The sequence below is a fragment of the Sceloporus undulatus genome, chromosome 2 (genome assembly GCF_019175285.1).
Source record: "Sceloporus undulatus isolate JIND9_A2432 ecotype Alabama chromosome 2, SceUnd_v1.1, whole genome shotgun sequence".
Classification (NCBI taxonomy): domain Eukaryota; kingdom Metazoa; phylum Chordata; class Lepidosauria; order Squamata; family Phrynosomatidae; genus Sceloporus; species Sceloporus undulatus.
In genome coordinates, this window is record NC_056523.1 from 318,703,473 (window position 1) to 318,713,438 (window position 9,966).

Genomic DNA, 9,966 nt, shown 5'->3' on the forward strand with positions numbered 1-9,966 from the left:
CAGGATCATCCCAGGAGATATTTTCAGCCAAAAACCTGAGACCTAAAAGGACCTTCCCTGGTGAAGTCATTACATGCTATTATATAAGCAAGGTTTAAGTGCTATTATTTAAGTTGAGTGCAATTATTTAAGCTGCCAACATACACTGGCTAATGGAGTGCACCAAAGAATTTCAGAAAAAGACCCGCCTGTGTTTTATAGTTGAAAGGAAAGCCTTTAATTGTGTAGATTATGAAAAACTATGCATCACTGTTAAAGAAATAGGTATGCCACAGTATTTTATTGTCCTAATGCACAACCTGTACTTAGGACAAGAGGCTACTGCCAGAACAGAATATGGAGAAATGGAATGGTTTCCAATTGGCAGACAAGGATGCAGTTTTTCACCTATCTGTTATAATTTGTATGCTGAATGTATCACAGTAAAGCAGGATTAGACTCGGAGTTGACATCCTTACAGAAAAGTGTCAAGCATTTTAATAGTCAAACATCCCAGGCTCCATTTCTTTCATACCTGAGATCTACTGGATGATCTCTGGTTTTTTACATTTTCTGCTTTTATTTATTAAGGTAGCATGCAAGCTTTTGACTTACACTGAAGTCTTCTGCAGACTGAATGTTCTCAAGCTTTGGTCGTGGAATTGGAAAATCTTTCTGGAGAGCCATGATACAAATTTAGCCCTCTGAGCATAGTACTAAATACTATTTTTAGGTTCCAAGATAAAGATTATTTTACATAGAAATAAAATTCACTGACATTGGTTTTACTCCCAAGCAAATCAAATCAGGATAGGGCTGCAAGAGTGGGCTCATGACTTTTCTAATTAACCAGCATGTTTTCAAAATCTTCAGTTAAGTCTTTAATTGGTTAACTATGCAGATGACTCAATTAAAGCTCAGTACCCCCAGTTGAGTATTATTTAAAAAGTTAACAGCCTGCCAAGATTTATAAATGGGGGACTGCAGGTTATCCAAGGCTAGTTACACAGGCAAATCGCATAATCCTGGCCTTGGAAATATTCAAGTCTGGGGCAGCCTTATGATATAATGCAGGGATATTTCTAGGAAAGTTTCTTCCACCACTATTATGAAATGATCCTCTTCCTTGTAGCAGTGAAGGAGAAAATACACTGGTGTGTTTTGGAACAAAATCCCAGCCTCAGCTTTGTGGTTGGGTGCCTTCAAATAATTTCTGACATGGTGACCCTATCATGGGGTTTTCTTTGCAAAATTTATGCAGAGGGGGTACAACATTGGCTTCCTCTGAGGCTGAGAAAGTGTGACTTGCCCACAGTCACCCAGCAAGTTCCCATAGCTGAACAGGGATTTGAAACCTGTGCTGCATCTAAGTTGCAGAATGAATGCAGTTTGATACCACTTTAATTGCCATGGCTCCGTGTTATGGAATTCTGGGATTTGTAGTTTTGTGAGATATTTAACCTTCTCTGTCAGAGAGCTCAGGTGTCACTACAAACCACAAATTGCAGGATTCCGTAGGATGGAGCCATGGCAACTAAAACAGTGTCAAACTGCATTCATTCTGCAGTGTGGCAGCTACTGGATGTTGCCATGGCTGCTCAAGTGGAACCATAGGGTTATAACTGTGTAGTATGAAAAGGCCTCTGATAAACAAGACCCCTCACTGAGAAGCAAGATGGGGGGATCAGGGTGATGGAAATAACTCAAGCCAGTTTATACAATAAGGAAGACCAAGTTTTATTTCTTCTTCTCGTCACTGTACCACTTCAGCCTGTGGAAGAAGGAAAGCTGCATGTTTAAATGAATCTGAATTAAAAAACCACAACTGCAACTCTTATCTTGTTTATCATGGAGAAACCTAAGCTAGCAAACTTTCAGAAAGGGTATCTGTACTACATGGTTATATCAGTTTGATCTCACTTTAACTACAATGGCTTTATCCTACAGAATCTTGAGTTTTGTAATTTGCTGGGGAGGAATTTAAGAGTAATAGAGAGCTCTAGTGCCTTCCAATAGAGAACTGTGGGCCCATCAAAATAATACATATCTCACAAATTCCAGGTTGGAGCCACAGGAGACTAAGTGGGGTCAAACTGCTATAACTGCATAGTGCAGATGCACCTGGAAACTCTAGCTTTCTTCATGCAGTAAATATTACATCGCAGGGTAAACACAGAGAAATGTGCACACATCAAGAGATAAAATCCACGAAAAACATTCCATCCTTTGATTGTGTCTATAAACTACCTTTCGACATGCAAAGAGGGTCAATCTGTATGTGTACAAAGTCATCCTTCTGCTCATCCGTAGTTGAAATCCATGGTAGGTAAGACACAACAGGAAAGAAACACTGCTAACTACTGTATTTCAGTTTTAAAATTCTACTTGGAGAGGGTCTGGGGTCATACCCCCTGTGGGCCAAAAGAGCAAACCTTGGTAGGTTTGAGAAGGTCAGAGCTGGAATCCTCTTGGTGTCTATTCATGCCCTAAGTTGCCCTATGAGAGTGGTTGGATATTTTTGTCCAATGAAGAATGTCTGTATCCAGTTCAAAGTTGCAAAATCAGAGTTGTGTGGCACCAGTGTGCATGAATGTGCATCACAACACTGTGCATGGATGCACATGAACATTTTGTTGTGCAACTTCACTCCTTCCTGGCCTTCCCCATGCTGGCAGAAAGTAGGGCAAAGTTGCATGCACTCGCAAGTGGTGGTATCAGGAAAATTTCTTCACTCACCCTGGACTTTGCCTCCCCCTGCATTTTTCCCCACTGTAAAGATTACAAGACAGCTGCTTTCCCCCATTCAGTGTGAAGTTCTACAGTTATTGCCATTCACCAACTGAAGTTCAAAGGAAATAAGAATATCACTCTATTCTGCATTAGTCAAACCTCACCTGGAATATTATGTCCAGTTCTGGGCACCACAATTCGAGAAAGATATTGACAAGCTGAAGGCGACCAAAATGGTGAAAGATCTGGAAACCAGTCCCTATAAGGGATGACTTAGGGAGCTGGGTATGTTTAGCCTGGAGAAGAGAAGGTTAAGAGGTGATATGAGAGCCTTGTTTAAAAATTTGAAAGGGTGTCACACTGAAGATGGAGCAAGCTTGTTTTCTGCTGCTCCAGATATGGAGCAATGGATTCAAACTATAGGAAAGGAGATTCTACCTAAACATTATGAAGAACTTCCTCACAATATAGGAGTTGTTTGATAGTGAAATGGGCTGCCTCGAAGTATAGTGGAATCTCCTTTCTTTGAGATTTTTAAATAGAGACTGAATGGTTATCTGTCAGGAGTGCTTCGATTGAGTATTCTTGCAAGGCAGGGGATTGGACTGGATGACCCTTGAGGTCTCTTCCAATTCTGATTCTATGATTCTTTGAAAAAAACAAGGATTCCTCAACATGCCACTGGCCTTTCAAACTGGGAAATCCCTTTGTTATTGCCAATCTCTTCTGAGAATCAATGGGGAGTCCCCATGCTCTATTCTATTACCAGCTGGGAGGCCAAAGGAGGGGTGGATAATCCATGAGTGGAGCACTGGGGGAATTCCCCATAGCCTTCACATGTTGGACTGGGGCAGAATATTGTAAATTGTAAGAAGATCAAGTAAGGTATTCCATTCTCCATTAGCTCCAGATTGTTGTTATATTTTTCCTGCTGGCATTCAACATTCCATGCTAAGTGGACAGAAGTTAAATAGCAGCTTTTCAAATGTAAAGTCAAAGGCTTTCATGGCCAGCATCCATAGTTTTTTTGTGGGTTTTTTGGGCTATGTGGCCATGTTCAAGAAGATTTTCATCCTGAAGTTTCGCCGGCATCTGTGGCTGGCATCTTCAGAGAATGCTTGCCTGGAAAAAGTGGGTATATATATATACTGTGTGAACCTGGGAATGCAGGAGTGATTTGCATGTGTATTGTTCTGTGCTGATGGCTGGCCTCAGGCTGGAAGGCTATGCAAAAGAGGATTAGTGTCTGTTAATTGGTGATCATTATCTGCTGGGAAAGCCCCTGACTCTGAATGGTTTCTCATTTGCAATTGCTGAGTCCTTATTTTGCTATTCCTCAGGACTGATAGCCAAATTTTGTTCACTTTAAGGGTTTCTTCTTTCTGGTTGAAATGATCCAGATGTTTGTGGATTTCAATGGCTTCCCTGTGCATCCTGACATGGTAGTGGTTGGCATGGTCCAGAATTTCAGTGTTTTCAAACAGTATTTTATGCCCAGGATGGTTTGTGGCATGTTCTGCTACTGCTGATTTTTATGGCTGGCCCAGTCTGCAGTGCCTCTCGTGTTCCTTGATTCTTGTTTGCACACTGTGTTTGTTGCTCCCTATGTAGACTTGTCCGCAGCTGCATGGAATGCAGTAAACTCCTGCGGCTGTGAGGGTCTCTCTGATCCTTGGCTGAGCAAAGCATTGGCTGGATTATCTTCGTCGATTTGTTAAACCATTTGCAGGTTGTGCTTCCTCACCACTTTGCCTATTCTGTCTGTGACTCCTTTGATGTATGGTGAAAATACCTTCCCTTTGGGTGGCTGCTTGTCTTCACTCCTCTGGGTTTTCCTGGGCCTGGCAGCCCTTCTGATGTCTGAGCTGGAATAACCATTAGGCTATAGAGGCTGGTCCAAGTGCTTCAGTTCATCTTCCAAGAAGTGGGGGTTCGCAGATGCTTTTTGCCTGGTCTGCCAGTGTTTTGATTGTGCCTCTTTTTTGTCCTGGGTGATGGTTGGAGTTCTTGTGCAGGTATCAGTCTGTATGTGTGGGTTTTCTGTATACTGTGTGACCCAAACGTTGGTTTGGTTTGCGGATGACTAGGATATCCAAAAATGGCAGTGTTCCTTCCTTTTCTTTTTCCATAGTAAATTGGATGTTGGAGTGGATGTTGTTCAGATGGTTTCGCCGCAGATGCTGGTGAAACGTCAGGAAGAAAATCTTCTAGAACATGGCCACATAGCCCGAAAAACCCACAAAAAACTACAACTTTTCAAATGTTTTAACATCTTGTTTTGTAACTGTTTTAAATTATATATTGTCTTAATTTTTGTAAACTGCCTTGAGTCCTAATATTAGGGGAAAGATGGGATATAAATGAAATAATAGTAGCAATAATAGTAATACTCATTCTCCAAGGAGCAGGGTTTGGGGCTGCCTCTTTGGCACAGATCCTCCTACATCATGGAAATGAACATAACTTTAGTGTCACGAAATTACATAGTCATTGCACAGAACTGCCTCATTAGGAAATTGAGACACTGTGCAACTGAATGTGCAACCAAATGCTCCTATGCACCTGCATGCACTACATGCAGCTGCACATGCAATGCAAGATGGACAATGGTATCGCATGCATAACTCCACTTCCAAAAGCTTGAACTGAATGTGGATGTCCCAGATCGTGCAAAAATGCTCAACTGCTTCCATAGGAGAACTTACACATGAATAAGATACCACCAGAATTCCATACCTCTGTGTGTGTGTGTGTGTGTGTAAATAAAGAGGGGGTTCCCTCCCACATGTAGTTGGTGTCTCCTTGTTTTTTGTTGTCTCGTTTTGGTTGCATGTCTCTCAGTATTCACCACTTGTGTTCTCCAATAGAATGTTTAATAGTAGATCAATGAAGTTACCTGACTCTGATAGTAAACATGGTTTTATATTTGATGGGAATAGAAATCCATTCCGTGCAGAGCTAGGGTCTAAGTCAAGATAAATAAAATCCACACACAAATCACAGAAAATTGAGCACTTCCAGCCCTCAAGGGTCAATATCAAGATAGCTTTATAACAGTGAGACTGTGCTACAGTACTATATTAGATTCTAAACATTAGACAATAAATTCTAGTCTTTTACTGTGGGTTTAAGAAGACATTGTAATTAAGTTTCTGCATGATGAAATACAATCAATTAAAAGTATATGGTGCCTTTTGAGTTCATCCATTTCAAAATGATTAATTGCATAAATTTTAAAACAGTCTCTTCCTTGAATCTTCCTGGACTTAGCTTCACTTTATTCCACCATTTTGCATCAGACTGTCCCTAACATCCCCATCCCCAACACTCCACTCTTTTAAATGCATAGTAGATCCTTTGCCTAGTTAGCAGTATGATACACCTGTACCTCAGACACCATAGCATTTCTGTAATTCTCCACATTTGTTTCTTAAATGGGTACCTTCTCACTTAATACTGCAACCCTTACTAGGCCTGCCACACAACAGCAAGGAGGACTAAAAAGGGCAACTAGTACAAGAAAACAATGGACTGCAAGAGTAAAATGGGTTTTTATCATTTCTAGTGGGATCACTGCAAACACCTGTTGTACCCCTTTGGCTACTCAACAGTCTTCACTGGATGGTGCAAAAGGTCTTAACTGGGAGTCAATTTCATTGTACTACTCTGATACAATAACAAATCAGAAATGGAACCTGCAATAAAATGCAGCAGCTGGTGGCTTCCATGTCAGTAGGGCAGAGAATTCACTCTCATTTCAGTTCAAACTTTAAAGGAGTTATACAAGGTAAGATTGCCATCTTGATGGCAATCTTACCTAAATTATTATACTTATTTCAGATGTTACCCATTATCAATAACAAAAAACCTTTTTAATGTGGCACAGAGATATTACGAAATTCATTTGGCAAGGGAATAAACCTAGGGTAAAAGTGAAAATAGTTCAAGACGCAAAAAACAGAGGAGGCTTAGCTTTACCTGATTTCAACCTGTATTATGATGCTTTTGTACTTGATTGGATTACAGAATGGTTAAAACTAGAAGATAAAAAAACTCTTAGAACTAGAAGGAGAAGGGATTAAATCTGGTTTACATGCCTATCTTGTATATGAAAAAGAAAAAACAATCTAACTTTTAATAACCATTGTATAAGAAAAAATCTGTTAAAATTTGGGAAAAGTATAAAAACAGAATAATGGACAAAATATGTGGTTTTCACCACAAGAGGCGCTTTTCAGAAATGAAATGGCTAGGGGGCAAAAATGGTGTACGTATAAAGATTTAATAGTGAAACAAGCAGGGGAATTCAAGAAAGTAATCCAAGAAAACTTAGAAGCGAAAGGAATTAAATTGGGATGGTTTTAATATATGCAACTTTACGAGAGATTTAAAATAGATTTTAAAAATCAAGGTACAACCGAGAACAGAACAGAACAGAACAGAATTAGAAGAAATCTTACTATGGAGCCCTGGTGGCGCAGTGGTTAAATGCCTGTACTGCAGCCATTCACTCAAAACCACAAGGTTGTGAGTTCAAGACCAGCAAAAGGGCCCAAGCTCGACTCAGGCTTGCATCCTTCTGAGGTTGCTAAAATGAATACCCAGACTGTTAATTACTTGCTAATTAGCTTACTTGCTGTTCACCACTATGATCTTTGGAACAGCGGTATATAAATAAAACAAATTATTATTATTATTAACTACTTGGAAAAAAGTAAAAATGATAGGGTCAATATATAAGAAATTGTTGGAATTCCAAATGGAAGAGGAAGTTGTAAAAGAATCCATGATTAAATCGGCTATTGATATCAGACATCCCATTAAACTACAACAATGGGAAAAAATTGGAATAAGAGTTAGAAACATACTGTATCTTAGAATCTGAAAGAAAATTGGTACAAATTATTTTACAGGTGGTATATGTCCCCAGATAAAATAACTAGAATTTATAAAAGTTCCCCTAATAACTGTTGGAAGTGTAAAGAATTGCCTGGAACTTTTTTTCACTGTTGGTGGGATTGCAGAGAAGCAACAAAATATTGGAATATGATTAACGAAACAATAAACTGAATGCTAGACACAAAAATAGAACTGAAGCCAGAGATATTTTTATTAGGAATTCTGGATGACAATTTGGAAAAAAATATAGGAAAATACTTTTCTATATTTTAACCATATCAAGAATTGTTTTCGCCCAAAACTGGAAAAAAGAATTAATACCGACAAAAGAAGACTGGATTTGAAAATTATATGATATTATGGAAGCAGATAAATTGACCCAATTATTAAGAGATAACTCATTGGAAAATTACTATAAAAATTGGAACAAAGTGATCATCTTCCTTAAAGAACAATGGGGAGAAATAGCTACTTTAAGCTTGGAAAATTAAAATCAAATTTTAAAAAAACTTTAACGGAGTTATACAAGGTGCAAAGAGTACCACTAACCAATAGCTTCAGCTCTTTAGATAATTCCTTTCAAGTTCAATGTAAAACCTAGAGCAGGTTCACCATTCACTGAAATGGCAGCATATCTTCCAACATTTCACAGATGAAAAACCAGGACACATGTTGCCAATCTGTGCAGTAAAGATTGCAAAAGTTATTAATGAAGAAGACACACATTAGGTTTCAGCAGTTTGTTTTTGCTTGAACCTACTGGGAAGGGCAGCATGAGAGGCAGCATGGCCTAGTGGTTTGAATGTTGAACTATGACTCTGGAGACCAGGGTTCGATTCCCCACTCGGCTGTAACCCACTAGGTAACCTTTGGCAGTTCACATGCTCTCAGCCTAAGGGGAAGGCAATGGTAAACCTCTTTTGAACAAATGCTGCCAAGAAAACCACACAATAGGGTTGCCTAAGCGTTGGCACACAACAAGGAGGGGTAGTGGTTTGAGTGGACAACTTTGGAGACCGGGTTCAAAGAAACTGCCCTCTTCCTGGTCAGCTAGATCTGTTTGGAATAAGCACATGTTTATATATTCGTGTCACTAGGTGCAAATTAGCAATGAAAACTACAAAAGTTACTGGCCTACATTAATTTCTTATTGGAGCCAGCATGGTGTAGTGGGTTGAGGGTTGGACTATGGCTCTGAAGACCATGGTTCGATCGCCCACTTGCCAAGAAAACCCCATGATAGAGTCGCTAAGGTTACCATAAGTCAGAAAAGACTTGAAGGCACACAACAACAACAACAACAAACTGGGCAGGGCAAGATTCTGACCCCTTCTCTTCTCTCCTGTTGTGAAGTTGAGTGCAAACTGCTTTTGAACTTTGAAGTCAAAATGCATCAATGGAAGTAAGATAAGAACAAAAGGGGGAAAGTGGGAGAAGGACAAAGAGACTGAGACATTTCAAAAGCAGCTAAAAAAGTGGGGCATCAGAAGATTAATTAGGACTGTCACTTGCCAAATTAGGACAGTTAAATACTGGTACTGTATACAGTGGTCCTCCACATTTGCTGGGGCTAGGGGTGAAGGACTGATGTGAATGTGGAAAAACACAAATAAAAAAGACTATTCATTTTACCTAAGAGAACACCTCTCTAGGAATCTCCAGGTACCCCATTGCAACACTACGGTCAACATCTGCCAGAAGTTGATCATAGAATCATGCTGGAGGACCTACATATGCCTAAAGAAGTGTTTTCTCTCGGAACAATTAAGTTCTCCAGCACAACCTTCCAGCAGAATTGTGCCGGAGGACCCAGAGATTCCTAGAGAGAACATATTAATCAAAACCACAAATAATCAAATCTGCATATGTCAAAGCCTCAAATGTGGAGGGTCATCTGTATAACCTCCTCTAAACAGGAGTGCTTCTGTCTTAGGGTTGCCATTTCACGGTGGTGGGCGGGACTTTCCCACCCCCTGGGGGGCGTGCCCGGTCCCGTCCCGCCCCCACCCCCGGGTGGCTGCCCAACTCTGAGCTCCCAGGGCTGCTGCCTGCCTTCTATAGAGTGCTGCCTGGAGCAACAGCAACAGGACGACTGAACCCAGCAGGGGCAGGGTCTGCTGCACTGCCCTGCCTCTATTGGCCAGCCCTCTGCTTCCTTATTTGGGCAACATCCATGCAGGGAGGAATTTACATTCAGGCAAGCTGCTTCCCCTCTTTCTCTTTCCCCTCCTTCTCTTCTTATTATTGTTCCGTTTTTTTCTTCTCCTCCTCTTCCCCTCCTCTTCCTCCTCTCCTTTTTCTTCCTTTCTTCCCCCCTCCTCATCTTCTTTTTCTCTTTCTTCCTCTCTCTCTAAGCCC

At 40.4% G+C, this 9,966-nt stretch overlaps 1 long non-coding RNA gene across 2 annotated transcripts in view; it reads right to left on the reverse strand.

The window, feature by feature from the left end:
- Positions 1 to 1,563: 1,563 nt before the first annotated feature.
- LOC121922367 overlaps positions 1,564 to 9,966 on the reverse strand; it is a 19,709-nt gene continuing 11,306 nt past the window's right edge. Inside the window, exons 2-3 of one of the 2 annotated variants that reach the window (XR_006102143.1) lie at positions 8,158 to 8,288; positions 1,564 to 1,750 (exon numbers count right to left, since the gene is read on the reverse strand). This is a non-coding gene — a long non-coding RNA (uncharacterized LOC121922367). Of the gene's footprint in view, positions 1,751 to 2,945; positions 3,006 to 8,157; positions 8,289 to 9,966 lie in introns of those variants that run through there. The other variant, XR_006102142.1, reaches the window with a different exon arrangement.